This window comes from Halichoerus grypus, chromosome 5, assembly GCF_964656455.1.
Source record: "Halichoerus grypus chromosome 5, mHalGry1.hap1.1, whole genome shotgun sequence".
Lineage (NCBI taxonomy): Eukaryota > Metazoa > Chordata > Mammalia > Carnivora > Phocidae > Halichoerus > Halichoerus grypus.
In genome coordinates, this window is record NC_135716.1 from 133,107,513 (window position 1) to 133,123,362 (window position 15,850).

General features: G+C 45.1%; 1 protein-coding gene across 11 annotated transcripts in view; it reads left to right on the top strand.

Moving 5' to 3' along the window:
* Positions 1 to 15,850, top strand: part of GNG12 (G protein subunit gamma 12) — a 127,061-nt gene that overhangs the window by 80,580 nt on the left and 30,631 nt on the right. The window contains exon 1 of one of the 11 annotated variants that reach the window (XM_036103741.2): positions 1,140 to 1,164. The exons of 9 other annotated variants lie outside the window; for them this stretch is intronic. The gene's annotated coding sequence lies outside the window, so the exon portion shown is untranslated. Of the gene's footprint in view, positions 1 to 1,139; positions 1,165 to 5,750; positions 5,772 to 15,850 lie in introns of those variants that run through there. One more of the 11 variants, XM_078072943.1, reaches the window with a different exon arrangement.

Below are 15,850 nucleotides of genomic sequence, written 5' to 3' on the forward strand. Positions count from 1 at the left end.
TACATACAGCATTATTCCCGGAGGCAGACCATGCAACATTCTCCCTGTGCCCCAGCAAGAAGGTCTCCTGCAGACTCTGCCTTACTTTTGAACAACTGTAGTTTTTACTTTAAAGGCTGATTTACTTAGTGGCAAATAAATATTTTAATGTGTGTGTGTGTGTGTGTGTCAAATATAAATTGCCAGTCATGGAGGCTGTATTTTTACTACAGATCTTTTTTGGAAATAGGTAAATATGAATGGATGTACAGGGGTGTGTGCGAGTGAGCACGCGTGCGTATAAAATGTTTGGAAAAGTCCTGGGTGGCCCAAATAATAATTGTAGTTACAAACTGTTGAAAAAGTTTTTTAATACAGAAGGAAAAACAAAAGTACATGTATCTTTTTTTTAAATGATGAACAAAAATAACTGTCTTAATGTTATTTTTAAAGTATCTGATCATTACCTACGTAAAGTGTCCTAAAATAGGGAGATGCATCCCGTGAGAGGGGGAAGAAATCTGTGCAAATCACTGATGCTGTAACTAAAATGAATCATTAAAGTAAATGGAAAGAACCTAAGTCTCTTCTGCACATGATCTGCCAGTCTGATGGGAGTCCGGCTCAATAAGAGTATATAAATATGGACAGGATATTCTGAGAAATGAGTGGGCCTGGAAACCTAACCCCCCAGTTATACCACTGTTTCTGTGGGAAAATATGCTCCCTAAGAACCTTCTTTGAAGCCAGCTTTTGAGATCCTGCTGATTTATAAGTTGGAGGGTTAAGGGTATAAAGTGATCACCTACTGATCTGTAAAATTCTCAGCGCTGTTCCGTCATCAAGCATTTATTGAGTAACCGCTGGGTGGCTTATGCGTGACAAGCATGGCAGGGTGAGACAAAAGCAATAAAGGAGCGTTTCTGCCCTCAAGAAGCTTGTACCTACTCCGAGAGAGAAAAAGCATGCTTGCAAAGCAACCTGAGCGCTTTGGAGCCTACATCTGCAAAGCCAGAGGCCTGCAGGGGGCAGCAGGAAGGAGGGCTGCGGGGCAGTGTGGCTAATCAGGAGAATGTGGGGTGCCAAGGGCAGAGCGTGTTCGCCATTCACTTGTAATCCCCAGAGGCACCCCAGAGACTCTCATCTTCCCGGAGAGCCTCACACCAGCTCCAGGCGAGGGCCGCAGTGAGTGTCCCACAATCCCAGAGTGCTGAGCAGTTGGAAACCACAAATGGCATGTGGTATTACCTTATTAGGAAAGGTTCAGACGTTTTTCTTTCTTTCCTGTCTTGTCTTTTCTTCCCTTCCCTTCCTTTCTTCCTTTCTTTCTTTTTTTCGAAGATGGGCCCTTGGCAGGCTAGGCTGTGGTGAACCTCCCATCCGCACAGTTCCACACTGAAGACGCCCTGGTGAATCAGCCTTTCTGGGATGTGGAACCTGACTTTGTGTGTTTTGTGTCGTTTCTGGGAGAGTCTACAAATGGGACAGGCCTTAATGGGTGACTCACAGCAGGCAGAGAGCCCTTGCGCCTTCACGAGAAGCTATTGCTTTTCCGTTTTTCTCAAGACTGAGCAAAAGTGAGAAGAGACGTGGGGGGCGGGGCGCAGCAAGTTGGCTGTACATTCCTGAGTCTGGGGCAGGGCTGCATCCTCCTGGGAATGCTGATAGCCTGTGGGGAGACCATGTGGGTTGAGGCTGGGCTGCCAGGTAAGGCCTCCAGAGCAACCACTGTGCTCTGATTGGAAAGGCCTGAAAATAGGCCCTTTGCTCTGTGCTGCACATCGCTTCTGAGAAGTGCTTCCCAGGGGCTGCCATCAGCCAGGAATTGCATCCAAGCCTTCCTTACGGTACCATTCTGTAGTTTTTAGAAGCTCCGAGTCCTTTTTACTCCTTGGGCACTTGGGGGAAGAGGGGAGGTGACATTCCTATCCATAGAGTTTATATTATAATAATAGCAGTAGTGATGATAACAAAGCACACATTTGCCGAGTGTTTACTCTGCTCCAGGGACTGGAAGTGCTACAAGTGCTTCATCTCATTTAATTCCCCTTAGAGCCCTGGAGGAGTTTGTACATTATTCCCTCCATTTGGCAGATGAGACAGCTGAGGTTTAGGGAAGTTAAGTGACCTGTCCAAAACCTCACTGCTAGTCAAGGACAAAGCCAGGATGCAGACCCAGGTCTGGCTGCCTCCACATTTTAATTACTAGCTCTTCCTCCTCTCGGACGCATTTTTATTTACAATTTCTTACAGATCTTACTTCTCCTTCATTCTCCTGTGTTAACTTGGGAAGGAGGAAAGCTTCCCACTCCCCCCCCCACACACACACACCCGAGGGGGGGCGGTGAGAAGATGGAGAGGCGTTGGAAAAATAAGTCAGAGATGAGTTTATTTTGAAAAAGGAGGGTTAGTGAGGGAAGTGTTGAGTTGGCCGGCAGAGAGGGAGCGGCTCTTTGGGACTTCGTGTGCGTGCGTTATGGAAGGATGCATGGAAACGAGTGGGAGAAACAGAAAGTAAACTAGGACAGGGCAGGACCCAATAGAAGGAAACGAGATAGTCAGCAAAGAAAGAGGCTGTCCTGCCTTCAAAAGCAGTGTGTTAATGATTAGCACTCTGCAAACGTTTCAGATCTCACGTGCTCTCAGCGGTATGCAGAACTCTCTTGTTTGGAGGAGAGTTTTGCTTTCCAGAAGACAAAACCGTGACATTTAATTCTGAGTTTCTACAAGGACTGGATGAAATCACCACTAGAAAAACAAGAATGGCAGCGCATGTTAATTATTTCAGGAACTCTAAGAGGGTGCAAGCAAAACACCTGCCACCCCAAGGAGAGATGCTGCGGGCCTTCCTCTACCCTCTCTTCTTGCTGCCCCCCCCATACCCCATTCTGCTTCCTGCTCCCTTCTTGCTGCCTCCATTGAAGATCTCACATCCCTTGTATTTCTCCAAAGAAGAAAAAAAAATGCATAAAGGAGATTTTTGCAAAGTAAACAGCATCTTCCCAGAAGCCTAAGGTACCCTTGGCTCGGCGGCTCTGACTTTCCTATCAGAGGATTGATCTTTGATTGGGAGACTGCCTCCTGACACTAGTTTCTCTGCCTCAAGCATCTGAAAAAGCCAGGGATTTCTTTATTGATCTTTAACCAAATTCCTAAATACCCAGAACTTCCCCTCTTCAAAAGAACCATTTGCAAGCAGAAGAATCCTTTAAAAAGTGAATTGTAGTCCACTTTACAGGTTCTCTCCCCACCCCCCCCCACCCCGCCTTTTTTTCCCTAAAAGGAAGGCTCTTCATTCCTGCCTGCCCTCCCCTCTCCTCCCCTCCTCAGACTAACAGTCTCTGGTTTTAATATAGCAAGTTCTGTAACTATTTGTCTTTTGCAGATTAGGATAGTGAAACACTGCAGCCAATCTCTGCGGGTTCCCATTCGGCCCCAGTGAATACAACTATGCCCCACCATCCTTCTTCTCCTGGCCAGTGGCCTCAAGTCCCCTGGTATCTCTGCCTTGGCACAGGGAGCCGACATTGTTTGCATAGCGTACATTCCTGGACAATTGAACTAGCCAGTTTAACCTTCAGAGCATCCCCGGTCGGTTTGTGGGTGTTTGTTCCGGAGAGAGGGGGAGACGAGATGGTGGCTTTCATGGGTCACACATGATGCTACCCACACACACAAAATTCCAAATCTTTGTAGTCCAGAGATTAGCTGAAAACTGTGTTGCCAAAATTCACAAGCGAAATCAACTGTTGAAGGTATTTCAGTCTTTCCAGAAGCAGATAGCATTCATACTTGCTTCTTACAGCACTCCCCACTCACCTCACTCCTGTCCAATGAAAGCCTTATTTTAAGACTAGCCCCGTTTCATTTATGATGAATTTAATCTTCATTAATTAAGATGCAGTAACAGCACATCTTTCTTGAAATACATTATGATTGGCATTTAATGAGGGAGATTTTAAAAGTCTTTTTTTTAAGATTTTATTTATTTTATCAGAGAGAGACACAGCGAGAGAGGGAACACAAGCAGGGGGAGTGGGAGAGGGAGAAGCAGGCTTCCCGCTGAGCAGGGAGCCCGATGTGGGGCTCAATCCCAGGACCTGATCATGACCTGAGCTGAAGGCAGACGCTCAATGACTGAGCCACCCAGGCGCCCTGAGATTTTAAAAGTCTTATCCCAAAGACCAAGTCTTGGACCATCCAACACTCAGAAAATTCTTCGTGCTTTTAAAGCTACCTGTTAGAAATTATTTCCAGTTTTGTGTTCATGAAGGTTGGTTCCAGAAATGACATCAGGGGGGCCGCCTGGGTGGCTCAGTCCTTAAGCGTCTGCCTTCAGCTCAGGTCATGATCCCGGGGTCCTGGGATCGAGCCACATCGGGCTCCCTGCTCAGCGGGAGGCCTGCTTCTCCCTCTCCCACTCCCCCTGCTTGTGTTACTTATCTCGCTGTCTCTCTCTCTTTGTCAAATAAATAAAAATTAAAAAATCTTAAAAAAAAAGAGGAAGAAATGACATCAGGAAAGATATAAGTTGAAACTCACCAGTCTTTCTTCCATTTATTTTGAGTGAATTATTGAATTATAGCTCCCTCCAGCACCTGCGCCCCCCAAGAAAACTTAAAATATTCCTTGCTTTAGGGATGTCTACTGGCCTTTTGCTGTCAAACTGGAGCTTAAGCCTTCCGCATCATTATCACCAGCCTTCCTTTGATCTCCTTTCACCTCTCCTCAGATTCGAAAAGAAAAATGTTTTAGAACCTTGAGATCAAAATAAAATTTTAATCTCTCTGAATTACGTATGAGTACTCACTAGGTTAAGCATGATTTTTTTTGCACATAATTTAAAAATCAAAACACCAACTGGTGGATTTAAGCCAAACCCCTATTTTTAGAACAGTAAAAAAAAAAAAATCTCAGATTTTATTTTAGGCCACACAGACGGACAGTCACGGAGGAGGCTCCTGGGCATTTCTCCATCCCTCAGTGAAGAGCTGGTGTGACCACCTCCTGCCCTGGGTAGCTGCCTCCCTCCGGATGCCTTCCCCAGCGCAAGCCACTTCCAAACCTCTGGCGAATTGGTTACTAGGAAGAAAGGATGTTGCAGGCTTAATTTTAAAAAAAAGAAGAAAGAACAACAAAAAGTGTTTTGTTAAGTTTCCTTCTAGTTATCGTGCATTTGAGTGCTCATTGAGCTTGGGGAATGGAAACTTTTTTTTTTTTTTTAATTAAGAATGGAGGAGAAAAGTTTCCTTATGTATTCTTACAGGAGTCAACTTAATTATGCCTTTGTCAGCAGGTAGTTTATAGGGGAGTCAATTTTTAAAGAAGGAGAAGGCTCTGGCCTTTAATTATCCCAGTTGGTATTCAGCTTTAGAAAGTCAGTGTACCTGCTGAGTATGTTAATTTAACCACTTTATAGCATCTTAACTCTGCCATTCCTCGAGCAAACCGATTCCCCAAAGAAAAGAATTCAGAGGAGTCAGGTGATACAGCAGAGCTTTATGCCTGCACATCTTCCCTTCTGCTTCTCTGCACTTCGGGCTTTAATTAAAATCTTTAGGTCAGTTTGGCTTGTTTTTTGTTTTTTGATTGTTTGTTGGCTTTTCATGCTACTTCAAAGTCATTTATTCATTGATTCATGTGTTACTACATTCCACAAGTTCAATCAATAAATATTTAAGTGCTTACTTTTTACCGAGTACAGGGATATAGACGGAGATATCCTGCCTTCAGAGACCTTAGATCCTAAGGGGACAGAGAGACAAGTAATAAGGGGGTTATTCCAGACCATGGTAAGTGATCGAATCATTTCCACAAATATTTATTTATTAAGTGTCCACCTATTACCCAAAAATAGGAGATGCTCTTGTAGAACAGTCCTTGCAGAGGGGCTCTCAAATTTGCTTTCTTATTTTTCCCTAACCCCATGAGATAAGTAAGAGGGACAGGTACCGTTTTCTTCATCTTTGAGGAGAGAAAATTAAAATTCAAAGAAATGAAGCCATTTGTCCAAAGTTACAAAATTCCTATGTGGGAGAACTAGAACCCAGGGCACGTGGGCCAGTTTCTGCCCTCTTTCTTTCCCTGTGCCACGTGTCCTGGTCACGATGGGCCCAGTAGTTTTAACACAGGAGGAAATGGGGCCCAGAAGAATACAGTGCCTTCTCCAAATTGCACAGCTAATTCCTGTCAGATCTGGGACTGAAGCCTAAAGTCTATTCCAAATGGATTCTTTCAGTTCAGCAATTCAGATCTAAAGCCTGCTGGGTCCCACAGCCAGCGTCCATGATGGGCTGGCTACTTGGCCCCTGGGAAAGCAGATTTAGATATATCTTCCACTGATGATATATGCATTACCTCCTGCTTGGCTTATCAGCTGTGTGTAGATGCCCACATAAGAGAGACTTGTATTTTATTTATTTCACAACGTTTATGTAATATTTACTATGTGCCAAGCAGTGTTCTAAACACTTTACAAATATTAACTCATTCACTCCTCAGTGCAAACTGAGAGACAGGTACAGTTGTTACTCACATCTTGCAGATGAAGAAAGAGGCACAGAGATAAGAAGTGACTTGCCCTCAGTCACACACCTCACATGTGGCAAAGCTGGTCAAGGCCAGACAGCCTGGCTCCAGTCTGTGAACTTAGCCACTACTCCAGGCTGCTAAATGGGATCACATATTCCCTTAGGCAATATGCTAGGAGGGACGGAAGATTTGGAACTAGAGAAGCTTAGGTTCAAATCCCAGATCTACCCCTTAGTAGGAGTGGGTTTGGCACAGATGATTGAACCTCTCTAGGCATCATTCTTCCCATCTGTAAAATGGGACTAATGCGTAGTTCATTGGGTTGTAGTGACGATGAAAGGAGATTGTATTTACATAGCCCCTCACAAAAACACCCGAGTCCTTGCAGCCCCTCAGTGGGTAGTGGTTACACATTCATGCCTCTGGACCCGAGCCTTGTCTCCAGTCTCCATCCGTTTCTGTAAAGCTGCACTATGATATGCAGGCTCTCCGCAGATTACAAATTGGCATCCCTGTCCATGAACGTGCTTTACATATCTGAACATCAATTAGTTGAAGAGGTGTCTGAGTAGGACGTGAGGCCTAGGGAAGAAAAAACACCCCTGGTAGCTGTTGCCTTTCCTTGGACACCCTGAGAATTTTGGCTTGGGTTCTAGACTCACATGCAGCAGTGGGCAGTTCAAAAACCCTGCTGCTTAACCTGGAATCATCTTGCTCAGAATGCAGCTGAGGGACCTGCATTTAAGAGCAAAGGTTTGGAGCTCATCTACCTAGGGTCAGATCCCAGCACTGTGACACTTGCTAGCTCCAATCGACTTAATTTCTTTGTGCCTTAGTTTCTCCCTACGTCAAGTGAGGATGATAGTAGGTGACCCCATAGGATTAGTGTGAAGGTTAAATAAGTTAGTCGTTGTGTAGCATTTAGCACAGTGCCTGGTACATAGTAAGAACCCAGTCAATATCTCTGAGCTTATCCTTAGTAGTGGTCTCATCACTCAAGCAATGTCCTTTGGGGACTTCCTCCCTTCTCTCTCACAAACACACCTAAAGTGGCTTATTACATTATTATAGTACTAGCCATTTTCAGTACTCTCCTTATAGGGAAATACCATTTTCTCCATCTCGATACATTTCCAGAAAATTATGTAGCATCCAGCTGATGTTCCCAAGTCTCCCAGGGAGCAATACTTTGGAAGAAAGCTAGATGACTGGCCTGCCTCATACCTTAGCTCCTGCTGCCAGAAGCTTTGCAGCCACCTTTACTAATTGCTCATTGAGTTTTCTGAAGTTTTAAAAATGTATGTTTTAAATTTAAATGGGTTTTGGGGGTTTTTCCATTTGTTTGGGGGGGATTTGGTTTTTTTGTGGGGTTTTTTGTTTGTTTTTGGTTTTGTTTTTTGTCTTTTTGGGTTTTGTTTTGGTGACAGGGTCAAGAAGCAAATTCAAACATAGGTAGATAGGAGTAAACCTAAACTGTCTTCTTTCCCTGGGGCCTCACCTCACAAAGGGTGCTTCTGTCCAGGGGCATTCTGGCCTGTCCTCCCTTCCTAATCCAGCCAGCCGTGTGGAGGGCTCACGCTCCTGCTGCTGCCTCAGGCTGTACGGCCGCAAAGACAAAATCTCTCAACTGCGGGACAGAAATATTCGTGCCATGGGATTAGGTGCAGTTTTCATTAGTTGCTAGCAAAAATGTGTTGCATTTTGCTTTACGTAATCGTGTTTTGATAATGTTGGCCTACCCGGCTGGCCGTGGCAAGAACCACCTTGCTTCTGCTTCAGGTACTAGGTACAATACATACTAAATGTTAATGCTGAGAACCCAAGATTCAGATTCCTGAAATACTGGACAGCATTTTGTGTTTGCCCAGCTCCCCCACCTCCTTCCCGCCTTCAGACCCTGGAAAGTGGCTTCAGTCGTAGCACCAACCAGAGACGCTGTCCTTAGTGAATCCAGCAGTATTCTGAATTTTGCCCTTCACGAATAGAGAGACCTTTGTTCTTCTGATTAGTAAGTAGACAGCTTGTGTCTTTACTCTTCTTTTTTTTTTTGTAATGAGTAAAACACAAGTATTTTGCATACCACTGTCAGAGTATTTATCATACCTGTATGGCATCTAATATTATATGTTTACTGCTTTTCTTTAAATCTATTTCAGGTTAACTCAGGTTTTAAGTTAGCCTCTTTTTCAAAAAATTTGTTTTATTTAAATTCAGTTTAGTTAACATATACCATATGATTTGTTTCAAGGGTAGAATTTAGTGATTCATCAGTCGCGTATACACCCAGTGCTCATTACGTCAAGTGTCCTCCTTAATGCCCATCACCCAATTCAGTTACCCCATCCCCCCACCCACCTCCCCTCCAGCAACCCTCAGTTTGTTCCCTATAGTTAAGAGTCTCTTAAGGTTTGCCTCCCTCTGTGTTTTCATCTAATTTTATTTTTCCTTCCCTTCCCCTATGTTCATCTGTTTTGTTTCTTAAATTCCACATATGAGTGAAATCATACAGTATTTGTCTTCTGACTGACTTATTTTGCTTAGCATAGTACCCTCTAGTTCCATCCACATCATTGCAAATGGCAAGATTTCATTCTTTGAGATTGCTGAGTAATGTTCCATTGTATATATGGACCACATCTTCTTTATCCATTCATCTGTTGAAGGGCATCTCGGCTCTTTCCACCGTTTGGCTATTGCAGACATTGCTGCTATGAACATTAGGGTGCATGTGCCCCTTCAAATCACTATGTTTGTATCTTTGGATAAATACCTAGTAGTGCAATTGCTGGGTTGTAGGGTAGCTCTATTTTTAACTTTTTGAGGAGCTTCCATACTGTTTTCCAGAATGGCTGTACCAGTTTTCATTCCCACCAACAGTGTAGGAGGGTTCCCCTTTCTCCATATCCTTGTTAACATCTGTTGTTTCCTGAGTTGTTCATTTTAGCCATTCTGACTGGTGTGAGGCGGCATCTCATTGTGGTTTTGATTTGTATTTCCCTGATGCTGAGTGATGTTGAGCATTTTTTCATGTGTCTGTTGGCCATTTAGATGTCATCTTTGGAGAAATGTCTGTTCATGTCTTCTGCTCATTTCTTGACTGGATTTTTAAGTGAGCTTCTTCTTAAGCAATATCATCCAGAAAACCATTGCTCTAGTGTGTAATTATCTTTTTCTAACAAACATTAAAATAAACATTATCTATTATTATTAAAGAATGTATGTCTGTGACCACCAAAAATTATTGAATGTTCCAAAGAATGGAAAATTGCAGTCTTTGACATCGAGACCAATCACAGGGTAATTTGCTAGCATTCTTTCACTGAAGGGTAGTGACTTTATTTGTAACCAAAAATATTTCTTTTTTTAGGTAGCATCTGTCACGTTGTACACCTTGTTCTGCACTGTTTTTCTTCTTTTACTTCAGCTTCTTTGGCCTCTGTCATTTAAGGCTCTAAAACGTATTCCTCTTTGGAGATAATCATCATCCTTATCTTCTGGAGTGATGTGAGGATGAAAGCTCTTAACACAGTACCTGGCACAGAGTTAGAGCTGTTAGCAGTAAGGACCTCTTTGGTCTGTGTGGGTGTTTTCTTCTCAGCTGAACTTATCAAGTCCTCAGGATCACAGAATTCCTAGATTCCTTGTGAATATATAGTAGAGTGGCTCACCTCCAGAAGAAACCCAGCACATACTTAATAAATGAATAAAGACTGGGCACTTGGGGCATAGTTAGGGGTAATAAACAGAGACTGGGATCATGAGGATAAAATGTTTCTTGACATGCGCGTTGTTGTGAAGGAGTCTTTTCGTGACTGCCTGTATTCAAGTGATTTCTGAAGGGGTGTTGGAGAATCTATGTTTGGCCAGTTATCCCTCATTCCTGCCACCTCTACGAGGAGAAGGAGAAAGAACTGAAATTATCTTAGGACTTGGAAGTTTTTGATTCCTAAGCTTGTCATTGTCCCACCACCTGCTTGACATATTGGAACAACTTTCCAGAAGATCTTTTACCCCATGGTCAAAAACTCAGATGCTGAAGGACTCAGGCCAGGACCGTGGACCGTGTAGCAGGGAGCGAGACCCGTCTACCCCCGGAGCATCTGTCTGCTCCTGAGCCCCAGCTCAGCAACCATATGGGAATGTGTTCTCTGTAAACAAGCCCGATATCTGGATTTTTATATGAAAACTCTCAATTTCTAAATGTTGGCACAGTGTGTGTGTGTGTGTGTGTGTGTGTTTAATTATCTGCGGGCCAAATAAAACAGGTCTGCAGGCCAACTCTGGCCCTCCTGCTGCCAGTTGGTGAGTTTTGACTTAGAGTTTGCTGCCCTGATTTTAGAGTTTGTCCTTAGATAATACAGTACTTTTTCAATAACCTCTTCTACTGTCAAGCAGCTAGTTTAATTGTTATAAACTCTAAGAATGCTGGAATCAAAGAGCAATTTGTAACTTTGGTGCTAAGTTCCTGTTGGGGGTGATCCCAGCTCTTCCAAAATCTGAGAACCAGCTGTTGGCCCTCAAGCTTGGGCTCACATATTTCCCCTCTTTGCAAACAAAGGAAACAAAGTACGAAACAGGTGATATCCTGTTTATTTGTCCATATTTGTGGAGTACCTGGTAGGTACTTGTGAATGAAGCCGTAATGTTTCCTTACTCTAGATCAGAGATTGGCAACCTCGTTCTATAAAGGGCCGGATAGTAATTCTTTCAGGCTCTGTGGACCATGCAGTATCTGCCACAGCTATTCACTTCTGCCATATTGGGTGAAAGCAGCCATGAATAATACATCATCAAGTGAGCCTGTCCATGTGCCAATAAAACTTTATTTGCAACAATTGACAACAGACTGGATTTGGCCCACAGGCAGTAATTTGCCTCTGCTCTCGCTGAGTGAAGAAGAAATACAGGAGACTTGATTATATTTATTTGTTATCTTCTTCATTGGTTTTATTGCTCAAACAACAATAGCAAAAGTGCATTCATAGTCCTATCTAGGCAAATCAACTTCGTCTTCCTATGTTCTAATCACTCTTTGTCCATCTGCATATATAATCTTTATACACCTTGTGAGTAGCAGAGGTGCAGATGTTTTCCTTAATGTAATGTCCTAAACATTTTTATATAGCAATACAGTCTTCAAAATTATACCTTCAGTGGTAGTAGGATGCTCCCTCTTGCTGACATACCATCATTTATCCACTTCTATGTTTTGTGAATTTTTATTTTTTTTCTTCATTTTTCACTTTTCAGCAAATAATACTGCAGTAAATGTCGCTATGCACATGACTTATACTTTGGATTATTTCCTTAGGATAAATTCCCTGGGTTAGAATTATTGGTTCAAAAGATAGGAACTTTTTTTTTTTACCCATTTTGAAGAGGGTTGAAAAGTGACTTTGGAAGAGTTATTACTACTGCCCAGCTTCACAGTGGCGTTCATGGCCACGTTAGGCTTAGATTAAGGAGGCCATTTGGACCTGGACTATCTGAACTCACTGTGTCTGCTTCATAGCCAGCTCTGGTTTGCTCTAGTGTACAAGAGTGGAAACATAACACTTCCCTCCCACTGAAACTCATCTGCTGGATATTCTTAGCAATGGGGGGATCATTAGGAGTAAATCTCTAACTTTCCAAGTAGACAACTCTGAAGTGGGCTCCTTATTTGAAGGCATGGATTTTTTTATTTAAAGATTTTATTTATTTATTTGAGAGAAAGCAAGAGACAGAGCACGAGCGGGGGTGGGGGGGGCAGTGGGAGAGGGAGAAGCACACTCCCCGCTGAGCACGGAGCTGGTACAGGACGTGGACGCTCTATCCCAGGACCCTGGGACCAAGACCTGAGCGGAAGGCAGACTTACTTAACTGACTGAGCCACCCAGGTGCCTCAAGGCATAGATTTTAAACACCACTTCTGGAAGGCCATCCCTGATGCCTGGGGCCACTTAGAGCCCCTTTGCTCTGTGATTTCCCAGCATTAGAGCACACCCCCATACAACATCCACAACGCTTTTTGTCACCGGTGTAATGCCAACCTTCCCTCACTGCTCTATCCCTGTACCTCATATGGGTCCTGGCACACAGCAGGTGTGTGATAACCCTAGGTGGAATTAAGATCATGCTGGTCCCTGTGTAACAACTCTGTTGTACATTGGTGGTCAGTGACTAGGAGGTTGTAGAGATTCACTCTGTTTTCCAGCAGAGCCTAGAATTAAGATGATCTTCCGAGACTTAAATTGACAAAAATCTGAGCACAGTGGGAGGGGATGGACCATCTAGATGTCACCTGAGGGAGAGGATCTCAGAGCAGGAAGAGCTAGGCCCGGAATTCTAATCATGGCCTGACTGAGGATTAACAGAAACTGTGGTCCCTGGAGTTCCCTTCTCGGAGGATGGAGTGTGTTACTGGAAAGCAGGTGATCTGCCTGGAGTCTGAAAGGGAGAAGAATCAGTTGACGGTTACTGAGCATCGTCCAGACAGAGATCTGCTGGATCTGAGGTCTCTGGAGAGGTGGGTCAGTGTGGCCTTCGGGCCTCACCACAGCCCAACGGAGCCATCTCGCTGCTACTCGCCTCTCTTTGCTTCACCTACGTGCTCCCCGGGCAGCCTCCCTTTGTCTCCCGTGGCATCCTTCCTGAAGCACCTGATCCCAGGGAGGGCTGCCCTGTGCAAGGAGGAGCGAGCCCATTGGTGCCTCTGTCTCTTTGAGCTTGATGAGCACAGATCATTCCTGGAGGGGGCACTGATGGGGTTTCAGAACCTGTTGAGCGGAGGCCTTGACTTGCCCATAGTGTCTCACTGTGGTGCTGCCTTAGCCCACGCACAAAGCTAGGAGTGGCTGGCATTCTACCTTTGGGGCACCTTGCCCATCTCCCTTGGGCCCCTTCCACCCGCCTCTGAACTGTCAGTCGGCCCTGAGGAGAGCTGCACACGTGGGCAGAGACCAGGCTTTGGGGGTTAGGGTTTAGGGTTTGGGTTTGGGTTAGGGCAAAGCCGGAACCTCTTACGAATAAGGGAGGAAGAGGCCGACGTGAGCAGGAACTGGTGGAAGACAGGACTTGTGTGAAAGCCCGAGGGTGGCGAGGACTGGTTGAGCCACGGGGCAGCGAGGGCTTCGGAGCTCCCCGTCACCACCGTCACCACCACATCCATTTAGGACTTGGATTACTTCTCCAGTGGCTGCTGGAATAATTTCTGTGACCTCCTTCTCACAGAAGTGTCAGCATCCCGCTAACCGCAGGCCCACCCAACAGAGTCACCGAGCCCCCCAGACACTCTGCCATTTCCTCGGCTTTCTTACCTCACGTTTGCAACTTCAACCCAGGTTCAAACCCTGCCTCTTCCAGTCAGTGGCCGTGAGACCACAGGAGCTCACATACACCTTCTGGGTGCGTTTCCTCGCCCTCGCAATGGTTGTGAGAGTATACACCTTGTCAGCTTGGTGTATGCGTTAGAGATAAAGTGAAAACAGAAGCTGGCACCTGAGACACACTCAAGAAATGGTATTTATGGTATTCTGTCACTCAGTCACTCGCTCAACACATGCATACGAGGCACCGTTCCAGGAGCTGGGCAAACAGCATTGAAAAAGACCTTGTCGGGTGCGAAGGTGTGTGCCTGTGGTCCCAGCTCCTCAGGACACTGAGCGGGAGGATTCCGTGAGGATTCCGTGAGCCCGGGAGTTCTGGGCTGTGGGATGCTAGGCCAGGTGGGCATTTTAAGTTCAGCATCAATACGGTGACCTCCCGGGAGCGGGAGATGACCAGGTTGCCTGAGGAGGGGTGAACCGACCCAGGCTGGAAAAAGACCTCTCTCTCATGGAGCTCAGAGTCTAGGGGCAGAGGTAGGCAAAAAACACACAGAATATGGAATGTCAGGCAGTGATCCATGTTCAGGAGAAAACTGAAGCAGAGTAAGGAGAAAGAAAGGGACAGGTAGGGTAGGGTGGTGGCTATTTCAAGCAGGACAATCAAGGAATGCCTTCCTGAGAAAAAGGATGTGAGCAGAAACCTGAAAAAAAAAAAACAAAGGGAATAACCTGTACACATATGTAAGGGAAGGGCATTCCAAGCAGGGGAAACAGCATATGCTAAGGCCGTGAGGTGGGAGCAGGCCTGGCACGTTTATGGAAAAAGCAAGTTGACCACAAGAATTAGGGGGAGAGTGGGAGAGGAGCCTGGAGTAGTGGCCAGGAGCCAGATCTAGGGTCTCCTAAACCATGCTAAGACCCTGGAATTATTCCAGGAATTATGGGAAGCCACTGAAGGGTTTTGAGCAGAAAGAATAGTGTGATGGGATTAAATTAAATTTAGAAAGCTTTGCTCCAGCTGCTGCTTATAAAATAAGCTGTAGGGCAGCAAGAGAAAAATGGGAAAGGCCAGCTATGGGAAAGGGAGTGGTGAGTGTGGCCTGGACCCTGCTGGGAGCGTGGATGCAATAACAAGCTGCTGAGTTCAGGATGTGTTCTTGTAGGTGGTGCCCGCAGCACTTTCTCCCCATATTAACTGCTGGGCATGAAAGGAGACCAGCATGGCTCCAAGTATTTGGGGCCTGAGCATTGGATAAATGATGCCATTTCAGGGATTGGGGAATGCCAAGGTAGGAAGGATTTTGGCAAGCGGAGGGGAAGGAAACCGGAGGTAACCTTCCAGGTGTTAAGTTGGAGATGCATGTCCAGTGGGTATCCAAATGGAGATGTTGAGCTGGCAGGTGGGTGTTAGAAGCCAGACCCCCCAGGGAGAGGTTAAAGCTGGATACAAAGAAGGGGAGGGCTCGGGATTGTGGGAAGGCCTTGCTGTAGACCAAAGCTCTAGGAGCCAGTGACCGTCTCTGTTTTACTCACCTCTATATACCCAGCGCGGGCATTCGGTATGTGTCTGATGAGTAAATGCAATGAATGTGGTTTAGTGCCAAACAAAATCGTTAACTGAAAATTTGCTTTATTATTCCCAACAAAAAAATAGAAACCTGGTGTGTAGTTTCTTAAGAAACAATTAGCAAGTGAGGCGCGCCTGGGTGGCTCAGTCGTTGAGCGTCTGCCTTCGGCTCAGGTCATGATCCCAGGGTCCTGGGATCGAGCCCCACATTGGGCTCCCTGCTCCGCGGGAAGCCTGCTTCTCCCTCTCCCATTCCCCCTGCTTGTATTCCCTCTCTCACTCTGTCTCTCTCTGTCAAATAGATAAATAAAATCTTTAAAAAAAAAAAAAAGAAACAATTAGCATGTGATAACATCAAAGTTGGACACTGAAAGGAACATTTGAGGCCATTTAATGCAAAAGTTCAAAATCTGTGGACAGAGGGTGGTAAGGAGAGTAGACAGTTTATTGCCAGGGGTCAGAGTGT